At 38.8% G+C, this 16,496-nt stretch overlaps 2 protein-coding genes across 6 annotated transcripts in view; one reads left to right on the top strand and one right to left on the bottom strand.

Annotated features, from left to right (window-relative positions):
- Positions 1–16,496, bottom strand: part of NEUROD1 (neuronal differentiation 1) — a 1,109,848-nt gene that overhangs the window by 146,699 nt on the left and 946,653 nt on the right. Inside the window, exon 1 of one of the 5 annotated variants that reach the window (XM_050750587.1) lies at positions 6,849–6,858. The exons of 3 other annotated variants lie outside the window; for them this stretch is intronic. The gene's annotated coding sequence lies outside the window, so the exon portion shown is untranslated. Of the gene's footprint in view, positions 1–4,332; positions 4,343–6,848; positions 6,859–16,496 lie in introns of those variants that run through there. One more of the 5 variants, XM_050750580.1, reaches the window with a different exon arrangement.
- ITPRID2 (ITPR interacting domain containing 2) overlaps positions 1–16,496 on the top strand; it is a 424,384-nt gene that overhangs the window by 305,726 nt on the left and 102,162 nt on the right. The gene's annotated exons all lie outside the window — the stretch shown is intronic.

Here is a 16,496-nt window from a genome sequence, read left to right as displayed (position 1 = left end):
ATGTGTATTCATTTAGTGCTTACTTGAGGATTTAGGATCTTGTTCACTATTGTTCTTTAGGATAACTTTGAAGAAAATATTGTTATATGAAACCATGGATGGTATTAACAGAGCTAATATCCCAGATGTTTTATGAATACTTTTATGAATCCTGTTATTTTATGAATAAACAAGCTTCGTTGAAATTATTTTTTTCCATTTTATTAAGTAGAATTTTCTATATTGAAAAGTGTAAGACTAAAAATATCAGAGTGCCATAACAAGGGAGAAGGATGACCATATAAAGTGTGGGAAGAGGTTCAGTAGGTATTTTCTCTAGACATTAGAAGATAATGTGCTAGACAGTTCCTGGAACATAGTTAGAGCTTTGATGTATTGTTTTTGGTTGATTGATATACTAAGGAAATGGTTGCCCTTCACTGTCAGAAGTGAACATAGGATGTGAAAAGTAAATAAAGCCTGAAAGGGCAGCTTATACTGTATCGCTTTAAATTCTTCCTGTCTCTGGGCACCACACTTCCCCACAGCTTGTTTTATGAAGGCCTATAGTATGGTGAAGATTCAGGAGGAAGGAATAATGAGGCCCTCCGACCAGGGGAAAAGAGAAAAGAAAGATCTGAAATGAAGGTGGGGCTCTGAGTTAGAAGCAAAAGTATACTTTCGAGGAAGGTGGTATAATCTCTGATTTAAGAAATCTGTAGTACTAAAGGGGGAAAAGTATATCAGAGAAGTAGAACTGGAAACAGGGGCTTTGGATCCAAATTGTACACATCATTGGCTTCTCCAGTATCAGCTATGTGTTCCCAGCTCATGGCAGGGAAGAGCCCTGAGGGATTCTGATCCTTACTTCTTCACCTTGGGGTAGCTTGAACTCTGAGGAGATAAAGCAGGGACAGTTTCCTGATACTGTATATCCCTAAACTCTTTGATCGCTTTTTTTTTTTTTTTTTTTTCCAGTACCCTGATGGGGTAATTAGTAATAGTAATTCCTAGCTACCCCAGGACTAGGAACACAGCCTAATTCCTTTTGGAAAAAAAGATTCTAATGTCAGCCTCATAATTAATGGGATATCTAAAACGTGGGCTAACGGCCTCTGTGTGTTTTGATTTCCTCTTTTAATAAACAATCTCTACTGATGTCCTGTGTTAAGATTAAAGATATACAACACTTTTAGAGGAATAAGGCATGAGATTTGTATCTGAGTTAGTAGTACATTTTATTTTGTGCTTAGCATGGGAAGAGCCTCAGACAAGGTACATGTGTGGAATTCTGATGCATCTGCCATTAGAAAAGTAAATCTTCAGGATTGGTTCTTGTATTTATTTGTTGCAGGGTGCGGGGGAGGGGCAGAGAGTGCAGGAAATAGAAAAGGGACCAAATACAGTGAAATGGCTATGAAGAAGACCAAAGCGTACCTTTCTTATGTGATTCCCTTAAACCTCATCTAGGAATGTGCTTTTGTTTTCTACACTGAAATAAAACAGATGTTTAAAGGGACCTTTCTCTCTTATAACATAGTTATTTATGCCAGTGTCACTTCCCTTATTTACCTACAAACTCCTTGAGGACAGAAGCCATGACTCATATTTTCTACTCTTACAAGATACATCATAGAGATATTCACTCATAAAGAGTCAATAAACATCTAGTGTGTGAATATGATCTGCTTATTTTGCCAGTTGCTATATGGAAATAAATCTCTAGTCACATGCTATGTAATGATAGTGGTGGGCACAGATAATTTTTATTATCTGTGGGACTAGATAAATGGGTCAGCAGGCTGTGGCTTCCATTTCCAGAAAGTGCTTTGAATGGTAAAGGCAAATTTATTTATTTATTTATTGAGATGGAGTCTCACTGTGTCACCTAAGCTGGGGTATAGCACTGCCACCTCAGCTCACTGCAACATTCCTCTGTAGGGTTCACGCGTTTCTCCTGCCTTAGGCTCCCAAATAGCTGGGATTACAGACATGTACAACCACACCTAGCTAATTTTTGTATTTTTATTGGAAATGGGTTTTCACCATGTTGGCCAGGCTGGTCTCGAACTCCTGACCTCAGGTGATCCACCCGCCTCAGCCTCCCAAAGGGCTAGAATTACAGGCATGAGCCACCGTGCCCTGATGGTAAGGGAAAAATTTTAAGAACTGCTAAAGATTCATCATTTATATATGGCCATCAGTCAAATTTCTGTGCTTTTTTTGTTTGTTTTTAATTAGGGCCCACTATCATTCTCAAAATATATGTTCCTCAACAACTGATTCTATGTTTCATTATCTTTAGGACAAAGAATACCAGCTCTCTTTAAAGCAGTGTTTTGAAATAGTTTGCGAGGTAAATACAGATGTAAAAACAGATGTAAAATTATATCTCCTAGCCCAAAGAGAACTGTTGAAAGGTAGCTGCTTTGTTTTTCTAGAATGTCAGTGTCACTATTTTTACATTATACTTTTGAAAAACACTAATTTGTGAAAGGAAAACATCTCAGAAGTTAAAGTTGATGGTTTAAATTCTTATGCCTGTTGTGTTTTGAGGAACATAATTAATTGGAAGATAATGAGAGGCTGAATATAGCCTTGTTAAACTTCTTCACAGAGCCAGTGACATGATTCTGAATTGAACTTTCAAAGTCTGAAAGAAGAAAGTATAATATGCTCTAGACAGAAAGCCACAGGGTGATTGGGAAAATGTGAGATACTGTCAGGTGTTACGGTAGCATTCTAGTGAAGTTTCCACGGATCCAAACTGTCAGAAAAAGCAAGGTCCCTTCCCACACTGATAAACACACACCTGTAGATGGTATTCCACTCTTTGAGGCAGACTTAAATAGTATTTTGGTTTATTATTGTCTGGAAAGAGATGTTAGTGGATAACTTGCCAGTTTGGTCCATTTAAAGAAATCAAACCTAAACTTGTTGCTGTCAATCATTTTTTTTTTTGATAGGTATAATAATGAAACCACTTTGTGGGCAAACCTTAAGGCATGGAAATTGTCATTTGCACTATGGAGAAGTTTCAAGAAAAAAAAAAAGCAGCTATGGTTAAAAATCAAGAGAGAACTGCAAACTTCAGGACCTAGATTTCTTTACACCTGTATAACTTACTTTTGAGTTTGAGAGGAGGGGGAATTTGGGATTTTAGCCTTCTCTTGTTATCATTGACCCTTCCATCTCACCCCATTGCTGCTAGGAAAATCACATGGTCAGGCTGGATGCAGTGGCTTACCTCTGTAATCCCAGCACTTCAGAAGGCTGAAAAGCGGGAGAATTGCTTGAGCCCTTGAGTTTGAGACCAGCCTGGGCAACATAAGGAGAACCCCCCTCTACAAAAAATTTAACAATAAAAATTAAGCTGGGAGCAAGATGCTGCATACCTATACTCCTAGCTACTGGGAAAGCTGAGGTGGGAGGATCACTTGAGCTCAGGAAGCTGAGGCTGCAGTGAGCTATCACCATGCCACTACACTCCAGGCTGGGTGGCAGAGCAAGACACTATTTCAAAATAAAATAAATAATAACATAGTCACATGATATTAATGATAGTGATGTGGAGCTTCCTTTGAGGGCATTTAACTTTGGGGCAAAATTGAGGTCGAGTTATGCCACTCAAGATGGAGATAGGGAGAAGGTTGGTGGCAGTGAGAACATTGCTATTAGAAAACAAGTTGGGGAAACCAGCTCGAATCTTAGAAATACCCTGGGAATAGGCCTTGCCAAGGCCACAGAACTATTTCCAATGGCAGGAGCTGGAGCTGAGATCATCTACACAGCTACTGATAGGTTAGTCGGTGGGCACTGGGTAGGAAGGGAAGTGTCTTGGTTTCTCGCTTAAAGCTTCTGTGTGATATTTCATAACAGAATATTTTCCTGAAGGAAATTACTGCTGCTATATTCATAGTACTCTGTGAAACAAAGACACTGAGTAATTATTAGTTCAGTGAGTAAGAGAATGAATGGAGATTTTTTTCCCCCATGGAAGTTCTTTTCTATTAGGATAAGTTTATATAGCCCATCCAATTGTATCCTAGTTTATCTATTAGGATAAATTTATAAGTCAGTCCATATACATACATGTAGAATGTAACAAATATTTTTATTGACTTTCTACATGCTATATTATGTTGTCTAGGAGTGTTATATGGATAACACTACAAAGGTACACTATTTTGAGTTTTAAATCAGTGACTTAAAAGCAGGATTTTACAAACACTAGTAATACTCATAACTTTCACTTGAGTGCTTACCAAGTCTCATATACTCTGCTGAGTCTTGTACATGTATCATATCTTTTTGTGTTCACAGAAAGAAAACCAATGAGGTCAGTATAAGCATCCCCCTTTTACACAGGAAACAGCCTCAGATTGCTAAAGCATATGCTAAAAATTGCACAGCTAGTAAGGGACAGAGCAAGGGTTACATTCAGAGCAGTCTGACTCCAAGTCACATCATCTTTTAAAAAGGTTGTACTCCCAGCTACTCAGGAGGCTGAGGCAGGAGAATGGCGTAAACCCGGGAGGCGGAGCTTGCAGTGAGCTGAGATCCGGCCACTGCACTCCAGCCTGGGCGACAGAGCGAGACTCGGTCTCAAAAAAAAAAAAAAGTTGTACTAATTTATGGGATATATGTGTAATTTTGTTACATGTACAGATTGCATAGTGATTAAGCCAGGGCTCGGGTATCTATCACTTACATGATGTACATTGTAGCCAATAACCAGTTTCTTGCCATCTTCCCTTCAAGCCTCTCACCATTGTGAGTCTTCATTATCTATAATTCTACTCTATGTCCACATGAATACTTTTTAGTACCTATTTTTGAGAACATGTGACATTTGTCTTTCTGTGCCTGATTTGTTTTACTTAAGATAATAACCTTCAGTTCCATCTTTGCTGCTACAAAGACATGATTTCACTTTTTACGACTGAATAGTATTCCACTGTGTGTATGTGTGTGGTCTATACACACATACATATACACATACTTTACACAGGAAACAGACAGATTGTTAAAGCATACACTGAAAATTGCACAACTAGTAAGGGACAGAGAAAGGGGTTATATTCAGAGTAGTTCAATTCCAAGATATGTATGTGTGTATCTATACATCACACAGATATGCACACACACACACACACACACGTATATTTTTGAGAATCTCAATCTGTCATCCAGGCTGGAATGCAGTGGCACAAACATGGCTCACTGCAGCCTTGACTTCGTTGGCTCAAGCAATCCTATTGAGTAGCCAGGACCACAGGTGCATGACACTATGCCCAGGTAATTTTTTATTTTTTATTTTTTCAAGAGAGAGGTTCTCACCATATTCCCCAGGCTGGTGTCAAATTCCTGGTCACAAGCAATCTTCCACCTTGGCCTCACAAAGTACTGGGATTACAGGTATTAGTCACCATGCCTGTCCTTCATTACATATATACGTACACCACATTTTCTCTATCTCTTCATCTGGCAATAGACATTTAGGTTGATTCCATGTCTCTTCTATTGTGAATAGTGCTACAACTGCAGGTATCTTTTTTATATATTTACTTCTTTTTCCTTTAGAAAGATACTCAGTAGTGGGATTGCTAGATCAAATGGTAGTTCTATTTTATTTATTTTAGTTCTTTGAGAAATCTCCATACTATTTTCCATAGAGGCTATACTAATTTACATTCCCATTAGTAATTTAACAGTTCATTTTATCCGCATCCTCATTAACATGTGTTATTTTTTGACTTTTTAATAATACTCATTCCAACTGAGGTAAGATGGTATCTCATTGTGGTTTCGATTTGGGTTTTCCTGATGGTTAGTGATTTCAAGTATTTTTGCATATACCTGTTGGCCTTTTGTATGTCCTCTTTTGAAAAATATCTATTCATGTTCTTTGCCCACTTTTTAATGAAATTGGTTATTGTTGTTGTTGTTGTTGAGTTCCTTGTATATGCTGGATATTAGTCCCCTGCTGGATGTGTGCAAATATTTTCTCCCATTCAACAGGTAGTCTCTTTACTCTGTTATTTCTTTTTCTGTGCAAAAGCTTAAGTCCCATTTGCTTATTTTTTTTCTGTTGTCTATGCTTTTAAGGTCTTAGTCATAAATTCTTCGCCTAGACCAGTGTCCAGAAGAGTTTTCTGTAGGTTTTCTTCTCCTAATTTTGTAGTTTTGGGTTTTACATTTAAGTCTTTAATCCATCTTGAGTTCAGTTTTGTATATGGTAAGGTAGGGGTCCAGTTTCATTTTTCTGCATGTGGCTATCTAATTTTCTCAGCACCATTTATTGAAGAGGGCATTCTTTCCCCAGTGTATGTTCTTCTTGACTTTGTCAAAGATCAGTTGATTATAAACATGACAAGGTATGCATTCTTAAATCTAAATTATCTTATAAATACAGTCAATGAATATTTTAAATTTTTTTGAGATGTAGGCCTGTTTAAGAATATAACAAAGCTATAGTTCCCTCCCTAAGACTAAGTATACATATGTATGTTGACATGTAATTTCCAGGTATATGGACACACATACTGCCACCCCTCCCATTATGAACCCCATGTTATTCATATAAATACCAGCCTTAAGAAGGCAGAAAATCTACAAAATTATGTTGAGAAAGGAAAAGAAATATGAATATTACAATAAAAAGATTTCTGAAGGCCTCACCACAGAATAAATATTAAGAGGAAAATTCAGGGGCACTGAATTTGAGAGTAGTTGCATGTTCACACATGGAATTTGCTGCACCAATACTTCAAACACCTACAAATCTTTCCTAAAGTATTCACAGAGTTAAATTACATAAGGTTTCTTCTTCCCTTATTCCTTTCCCCTTCTTCTGTAGTCCTATACAACCCCCTTGTCTCCTTGATGCTTGGAATCCTCAAGTATTTAGAGCCGAACACAGCAGGCACTCTTCTGAGTGTTTGTGATATACCAGCAAAAAGAAAAAAGGAAAAACAGAGGGATAGAAAATCACTGTCTTCCTGGAGTTTATATTTTAGTGGGAAGACAAATGATAAAAATAAATCTACAAAAGAAAATATGTATTATGTTAGAGAGCGATAAATGCTATGGGGAAAAAATTAGGCAAATTAGGGCTAGAAGAATGACAGGTTGCAATTTAAAAGAGGATGGTCCAGAATAGCGTCATTGAGAAGGGCATATTTAGGCAAAGATTTGAAGGCGTTAACCCTGTGACTTTTGGAGAGAACACTGTTCTAGACAGAGGGCACAGCCAGCGTCTGAGACCAAAGCAGGAGGGTGCTTGATGTGTTTCAGGCACAGTGTGGAGGCTGTGGAGCCACATGGAGTGAGTGAAGAGGTAGAGCAAGGAGATGAGGTCACAGAGGTAAGGGGCGGAGCAGAACATACAGGATCAAGGTAGCCTCATAAGGTCTTGGATGTTTACACTGAGAAAAATGGAAAATCAATGTAGATTTTGAGCAGAGTGGCATAATCTGACATAGGATTTAAATGAATCACTCTAGCTGCTGTATTAAGAAGACCGTAGCAGGCAAGGGTAGAAGCTATGACATCAGTTAGGAGGCTTTTTAATAATCTAGGTGAGGAAGAGTGATAGATCATAAGTAGTATTAAGTAGTTGAATTCTGCATATATTTTGTTATAAAAGGTTTTACTGCTGTGTGTTTCTCTCTATGCACTGCTTTAGCTGCTTCCCACAAATTGATTTGTTATGCTTTAATTTCATTCAACTCAAAACAATTTCTAATTTCCCTTGTAATTTCCTCTTTTGACAAATGGATGATTTATAAATAATTAGTTTTATTTTCTAATATTTGGAGATTTTCTAGATGTCTTTTTGAGAGGTCTCAAACATTGTATATTATTTCAATTAAGTGTATTAATGTATTAAGATTTGTTGTATGACCCAGAAGATGATCATTCTTAATAAATGTTCCATATTAAGTTGAAAAAAAATGTGTACTCGACAATTGGTGAAGTATTCTCTCTATATAAGCTCAAATTGATAGATAATGTTGTTAGGTCTTCTATATCCTTAATGATTTTCTTTCTTTTTGTCCTATCAATTCCTGCAAGAATAGTGTTGAAATCTCCAACCATAATTGTGGATTTGCCTTATTTTTATCAAATTTTTCCTCATGTAGTTTTAAGTCCTCTTGCTAAATGCCTACACATGGAGAACAATAATGTTTTCTTGGAGAACGGATCCATTTATCATTATGTAATATCCCTCTTTATCCCTGGTAACTTTCATTGAGTGTACTTCAGTTATTAATATAGCTACTCTCGTTTTCTTTTGATTCATTTTACTGGTGCATCTTTTTCTATCTCTTTACTTTGTACTTTTGTCTTATATTTAAAATAAATTTCCTGTAGATAATGTACAGTTGGGTCTTGCTTTAAAAAATCTAATTTGACAATATGTATCTGAAATTGATGTGTTTACATTGTTTACATTTAATTATTTATGATTTGATTCAACTACCATCTTACTAGCTTTTCCTAATATTCCACCTGTTCTTAGTTTCTTTTCTGTTTTTAGTTTCACCTTCTTTTGGATTTTTTTAAAATTCTGTTTTATTCCTACCATGGGCATATTAGATATACCTTTCTATAAATATTTTAGTTATTTCTGTATGTTTTAAAATATACGTGTTTAATCAGGATATACATTAAAATAATGCTACTTCATATGTAGTATAAGAACTTTAAAACAGTATATATCCAATTCTTTCTTCCCAACTTTGGTGCAATTTTTTTTTTTTTTTTTTTTTGAGACAAGTGTCTCACTCTTGTGCCCAGGCTGGAGTGCAATGCCGTGATCTCTGCTCACTGCAACCTCCGCCTCCCGGGTTCAAGCAATTCTCCTGCCTCAGCCACCTGAGTAGCTGGAATCACAGGTGCCCGCCACCACACCTGGCTAATTTTTTGTATTTTTAGTAGAGACAGGGTTTCACCATATTGGCCAGGCTGGTCTCAAACTCCTAACCCTGTGATCCGTCTGCCTCGGCCTCCCAAAATGCTGGGATTCCAGGTGTGAGCCACCACGCCTGGCCACATTTTACTTTTACATCTGCGATAAACATGTAATACATTACTACTGTTTTTGCTTTAGATAATTATTTTTTAGAGCAAATTAAAGAAAATTTTCTATTACTTTGATTTAACTTTCTGCACTCTTCATTTTTTTATATAGATCCAGGTTTATGGTTGGTCTAATATTCCTTTCGATTGAAGAACTTCCTAAATTTAAAATTTTAAATGCAGACCCTATGAGATTTCCAGACATATTAGGTATAGCCATTGAAGAAAAAGCCAAAGATGACCCCAGAGTTTACAGTAGAGGTGATGATAAATCACAATGATCACAACAAATAGTTAAAATAATTATTTAGGAAGGGATACTGGTATAAAAACAAATTTAGCTCTAAAAGAGGAAAACCACTTGATACACCAAATATATTTTGTAATCTAGATATTTGGTATGAATTTTTCTACACCTCAAAGTTCAAATTTCAATGACCTGTAGGAGTTCAAGGCTTTTCATGATAATTCCCAAGGAGGTGGAGGAGGGATTAGATACTGTATATGATTCCCATATTGACATATGCCCAACTCTTCTTCTCCACCTCAGTCTGGATAAAAAACTCAGTCCCTTCACGGTTTCAACAAGAAATCTCCTCTCCTGTTATGCTAAAGCCCTATTAACCTCAGTAGGGAAGGCACCAGGTTCAAGAGGCCTAAGAAGAAACCCAAAGCCAGCAAAGGAGACATAGGGCTTTATTAGAGGCTCAGGAAAGAGTCCAGTGGTGGCAGCCTGGACAGGAGAACCTCCTTACATACAGAAATGTTCCAGTGGCAGTGATCTAGACAAGACATCTGCCTTACTTACAGTTCAGTGGCAGCCGGATGGACAACATAAATGCACAGCCCAGTGGTAGCGGGCTGGTCAGGAAAACAGCAACCACTTGCAAACAGCATGCAGTTGATACAGCATTTTCACTTAACACCCCCCACCTGATGACCTCCACCTGGCAACCTTCATTTAATCCAGAACTCAGGGCCTTGATCCCCTGTACAGCCTGTGTTCCACAGGATGGGCCAGGGCTCAGATGTTTATCATAAAAAACGAATGTCTGAGTTGGCCACTCCTGGATTCCTGAGCTCAGAAAACACATTCAAATATGACTGTCCTACAGGTTCATTCTAAGGGTATGCTTAAGTTACTACTGCTATCAGGTGCATTTACCGTACATCCTCCCCACGCTCCACCCCTCCTTACACGTTTATCAGTTTTTCTTAACTCATTTTCGTTCCCTCTTGCGATCTTCCTTCCCTTCCTATGAAATTGCTTCCTGTGAGTTCCAAATTCTTTCGCTTATTTTAGGCAAAATATATATCTCCTACACTCAGCATTATATAGACAATCCCTTAAGGAGGTTATCAGAATAAAGGAGGCAGGCCAGACACGGTGGCTCACCACCGTAATCCTTTGAGAACCTTTGAGAGACTGAGGCAAGAGGATCACTAGAGGCCAGGAGTTTGAGATCAGCCTGGGCAACATAGTGAGACCCCCATTTCTACAAAAAAAAATTAAATGGAGTTATGATTGCACCACTGCACTCCAGCCTGGGCCACAAAGCAAGACCCTGTTTCTAAAAAGATAAGTAAAGGAGGCATCAGGGTCTTTCCTTTTTAGAGATTCAGCTTTATAAATATACCCTATTGGCGCAGATAAAACTTCCTAGGGTTTTGCATGCAGGAGTTTACTAGAAGTGCTTTTGAAAGCTGTATCTGTGAAGGTGCAAGAAAAACAACACAGGGCAGAAGCAGAAGTGAAATGAAGTATGGTTGAAACATTTGCCTTACCCAATGCCACAGAGATCTTGCAAGGTCGAAAAGTGTCCTTCATTATGGAATCAATCATTGGATATAGGCTGCCCCCAAGGAATTGGAGCGTAGATTTGGGCAAGACAGCTTCCTTCAGCTGAGAGCAATTTCCAGAGTTGGACACAGCTGCTAGTTGTCAGAGCCAATACCCCAGGCATCTGGTGTGTGCCCTGATCATGAAGGGTGATCTGGGAGGTATTCAAATGTATCCACTACAATCCAGCCCTTGCTACTCCATTCCACTAGCCTCATATAGTATGTTCTCCCCACAAGGGAACAACCCTCCCAAAATTTTAATTTGTCTCCTACTTACAATTTTGGAAGTTTTTAAGAGAAAATTTAGTGGGATAAGCTACAATGTCAGCCCTTCCCCTGTCCCCCTCCTTCCTCCCAACCCCTTGCCATTAACCTACCCCCACCTCTACCCCTCCAGGTATTCTCTAGATTGCACCTGATGTTTATAGTCTCTCTCATCTATTAACCCCATCTACTAGATTCACCTCACCCTTAACTATCTTATCTGTTCATCTTGGTTGCGTACCTGGTGGGATGACCCAGACCCTTCTCCCTGAGGGGGTCTGAGCCCCTAGTTGCTGTGCCCTTCTCAGGATTAACTTCTGCATGTGTCCATTTACCACCAAAATTGGTCAGGGGAATACCAAGAGCCCTCCTCCCCCAACAGATCACCTGAGTACCTTTATCTTCAGGCCTCCCCCTACCATGAACTCCATTTGCTTGTTAAATATTCTCCTCCTGCTCCACTTGGAAAGATCCCATTAGTAACTATTAAGAGAAAGTATTTCTCATAATCTAAAAGGATGTCCATTTACTGCCTTTATGTTATTACTTCCACCTGGAATTTCCCTCCTATTCCATTACCCCCAACCCTCCATAAAATACTTACTTTTTACGATCCAACTCGAATCTTTCAGGAAGTGATACATTAATAGCTTGAGTCTCCATGAAGAGACTCCTGTCAAAAATAGATCTTCCCTCCTCTGAACGCCCTGAAATCTTTAATGGTAGAGCTCACATCTTACTATCTTTATATGGCTGCACAAAGCACACAGCAGGTGTATAAAGTTGGATGAATAAATGTCTTAGCACCTTACACTTGGGACACAGAGCCTTGTATTATATTTTGGAATCATTTATATGTCCTGTCAGTTAAAAATCTCCTTGAAGTCGGAGACCAGGTCACAGTTTTGATTTTTGTCACATCTTACAAAGTGTCTTTACATCCAGTTAGAACCAGTTAATGTGTTAAAGGAATTACTGTTAACCCAGGACACATGAGAAGAGAAGCTGACTCATGCTGTAGTTACAAGAATAGACTCTGTCTATCCTACAGGGTTTTCTGCAGGTGCAGTGGCCATTTAGAGGTGTCTTGAATCAAGGCTTGAGGGACAGACTTTTGTTCTCTGCATTGCCTAGGCATTGGATGTGCTCTGTGTGCCAGGGAGAGCAGATAGCCTTCGGTGAGACAGCTTCTTTCACCTAAGGGCAAGTCCTCAAATAGGACACAGCTGTGAGACCTCAGCCTCCAAAATTCCAGTCAACTAGGATAGTGAATACCTTGATTCTAAAAGGGGATCTGGGTGGCACATGACAGTGTTAAATATAGCATCCCTGAATGGGAAAAACACAGACACTGGTCGTGTTTCATGAAAATCCTCTTCTTGAGGCATGGGGGGAAAGAAAACATGGAATGTACCTGTGGCACCCAAGCCTCGACCTCCACCTCTGAGCCCAAATAAGTCCCTTTTCTCTTTGGTTTGGACTAGCCCTTGAGGTATTGATTTCTGGCTCTGCTCTATCACTTGGATACTGGGAAGGTTTCTCCTCCTTATCTGCACAGTGCTTGTCCTCATACCAGTACTGTCACTGCATCAGCCTAATCAGGAGGCATCTCTTTACATTAGTAAGATATCTCATGATATGTGAATTGCCGGGGGGGCTATACAATTGTTCCTAAAGATCATAGTAGTAGAAAATGTGGGGCCTGAAAAAATACAATTCTCTTCAGTATATTCTACCATCTTCTACTCTCAGAATCAAGGCTTACTTCTAGGTTAATGACACCTACATACAGGGAAGGTGCATCAGCCTCTGTTCTTCTCAGCCCCTAACTGCATGATCTCTGCCTCCTACAAAAAGGATCCAGAAAATCTATGGGGCATTTTGCTTGCAAGGATAACCTATCTACTTGGTTCCTCCTTGTTTTTTACTTCAATTTCCGGTTAGCTATGGAAAGTCTCCCATAGCAAGGATCATTTCCTAGAAAATACTGATATTTTCTATAACGAAATTTGAAAAGGGGAAGGGAAGACACTTTCATTTCACCTGGCAGCTCTATAAATTTTCTTGAATGTGCACCACACAAATGGGAACCACCTAAGTTAAAGGTGATTTGTACTTGAATGGTCACGGGTGTTCTCTCTGCAGTCAGATATCATAAACTAAAAGTAAATTAATGAACCTAGTCTCTCCCTAAGACTCCCCACTTTTTCTGGGTTTCAGGGCAGAGAAGAGGTTGGAGAAAATTTCCTGGAACCCTACTTGCAGGGAAGTTAATTGACTGGGAAGGCTGTTAAACCAGCATCATCATCATCAATTTCCAAGTCTCAACTGAAACCTTCAGTTCAACTTTGCCATTTGGTTTGGTTGCATAAAGACATTGGTCATCCTTTTCTTTTCTTGCATAAAGATTTGCTAACAAGGAGAATTTAGCTATCCCATGAGTTTTTAAGCTTCTCTTATAATGCCTTACTGTACATTGCTCTTGTAATAACATGCTTCAGCTGAACCTGATTTTCCAAACTGTTCAATAGCACTTTGTCATATGGCTTATTGCAAAATATTCTAGTATCAACACACATCCAGGGAGCTTTTCTCTTTCCTGTTGGTACATGGTGGGCAAGTGGATTTACGAGTTCCAGCAACTCTTCACAGTATCAAGTATGCTTTTTGATGTTGTCAAGGATTTCGTCAATGAAGTGAAGCCCTGGCAGGACTGAGATCATGTGTACCTCCTAATGCCAGGCCCTATAAACTTTCTTTTAATCTCCTTCACACTCCTGCTTCTGAAACCTACCATTACTGCAACACAGGATGCTCTCTTCAAACTCAAAATCCTTCTATCTGTTCCCTGAACTGGAGTGCCTGAAAATGTGTTTAGCTAATGGTCAACAGGCAGTTTTCCTGAGGCTGCAATGCTTAACCTGATAACTGATTCAATACATCAGGATCTGGTCTATTGAGAGTCCCCGGGATCAGAGGGACTCTCAACAAATGCATCTAGGTAGCAATCTTTGATCAGGTATGTTGTATTTTAGAATATTGCTGAGGTAAACTTCTAAAAAAGACCCTCATTTGCAACTTGGCGTTTTTGGGGGTCATGTAATGGTATGATACCTCGTTTAGCTTAAAATATTCAATAATGAACAGCGTGTCCATGTGTGAAAATGAATGGCACAGTTGATCTCTGAGTAGATATCTACCTTGGGTTCCCTAGGAGTCTGCTATAAAATTATTCTTTAGGATTTTTAGAAAGATAATATTTAACATTGAGAGTCGTTGAGGCACATCCTGAAAATCCACAGAAGGCCTTTTGAAAGAGTTTGTGAGATATTACCTTAAATCCTTCTAATGTCTTAAGAAAAGGTTTTACAGCCACACATTTGAATTCATATTTATCATGTTTTCTGGATTTGATCTTTGCCCCAGGGTTCTTTCTTATTTTTGAGGGTTGTCTTCTGGGAGAGACTAGAGATGAAAAACAGTTTTATTTCTGAACTCAGTAAATTCTGACCCACTTATATTTGTTTTCATTCTGCTCAAAAAATGAGTAATTTCTTCTTTAGCTTATATTCCTTTACCTTCATTTTATGATATTCAGCTTAAATAAATTACTTGTCATTTTCAACACTTAGCCTAGAAATATCCTTGGCCAGATCAATTAATTCATTAGGTACATTTCTATTTTTTCAGGTGACAGATTTCCTAAACTTCCCACCACTACATATCCAAGGGCTCCTATCTTCCAGGCTCAAATAACATTTCACTCACTCTTCTTTAAGCCTTCACTGACACCCTCTTTGAGGCTCACTGGTCTTGGAAACACTTTACTTCCAAGAAATAATAATCTGTTACTCTTGCTACATAGAAAATCTACCCAAAACCTAGTTGTGTAACACAACATTTATTTTGTCTTGCTCATGATTTTGTTTAACAAATTTTGGGAAGGCCTCTGCTGGCAGATCCTGCCTCAAGCCTCTCTTGCGGTTTTAGTCAAATGTTGGTTAGGGCTGTAATCATCTGAAGGCTTGACTGGGCTGGACGTCTACGACTCGCTTTCACGGCCAGCAGTTGACATTAGCTGCCAACCGGAGTGCCCATAGGGGCGGCCTCTATGTATAGATTGGCTTCCTCATGTAATGGCAGCTTCAGTAGGTGGACTTCTTAAATGGCAACTCAGAACCCACATATGAGCGTTCTCATGAACAAAGTGGAAGCCATATCATCTTTTATGATCTAGCTTTAGAAATTATATATCATCATTTGTCCCGAATTCTATTAGTTAAACATGCTCAGATTTAAAGTGAGGGAATTCTATGAGTTAAACACACTCAGATTTAAAGTAAGGGAATGCATATTCACATCTCAGTTTCAGAAATGTCTAAAATTTTGCGGCCACTTTTAAAAGCCCACCACAGGGTGCCTTGCTGTTAGGCTTTCTCGTGCATTACCAGCCATGTGATAGTACCAGACAGATAAGGGATGTTCTATAAGCATTTGTCAAAGTCATGAATTTTGGTAGGGAAAGAAAAGGAATTCTGTGAGTGATACTGAAACTAATAAGGCACCATGTGAGATATCTTTCTCTTGATCCTTCAAGAAGAGAAGAGACACTACTTTTGCCTCCCTTGTATGATGCAATGACCTGTTTAAAGGTAGAAGACTGACTGGTGTTTTTCTCTTGTGTGTGTGGTTTTTTTTTTTTTTTTTTTTTTTTTGACCATTCTACACCTAATTGAGACTCCTAGATTGCTGTATTAGTCTGTTTTCATTATGCTATAAAGACCTGAGACTGGATATTTTATAAACAAGAAAGGTTTAATTGACTTGCAGTTCTGCATGGCTGAGGAAGCCTCAGGAATTTTACAATCATGGTGGAAGGCAAAGGGGAAGCAAGGCACATCTTACATGGTGGTAGGAGAGAGAAAGAAAGCATGGGGGAGGGGGAAGTGCCACACTTTAAAACCATCAGCTCTAGTGAGAACTCATTATCACGAGAACAGGAATGGAGAAATCTCTCCCCATGATCCAATCATCTTTCACCAGGCTCCTCATACAACACATGGGGATTAAATTTCAAGATGAGATTTGGGCAAGAACACAGACCAAACCATATCAATTGCCAAATCTTTTACTTGAATTTTTGAAAAGGAGTCAGATTTCCATACTCCAAGAAGATGTGGAGTTAATGATAATCTGGTAGCAACCTCAAGTAACATATGGCAAACAAGTGATCTGGAAGAAGTAGGGATGCTCTTCAAGTCCTCTGTTCCAGGGAGCAACTTTGGCCACACAGTATACAACTGAATGTCTTTCTCTGTTCTAAGTCT

Source organism: Macaca thibetana, chromosome 12 (genome assembly GCF_024542745.1).
Source record: "Macaca thibetana thibetana isolate TM-01 chromosome 12, ASM2454274v1, whole genome shotgun sequence".
Taxonomy (NCBI): domain Eukaryota; kingdom Metazoa; phylum Chordata; class Mammalia; order Primates; family Cercopithecidae; genus Macaca; species Macaca thibetana.
Note: the sequence above shows the minus strand (reverse complement) of the source record. Positions and strands in the feature narration are given on the sequence as shown.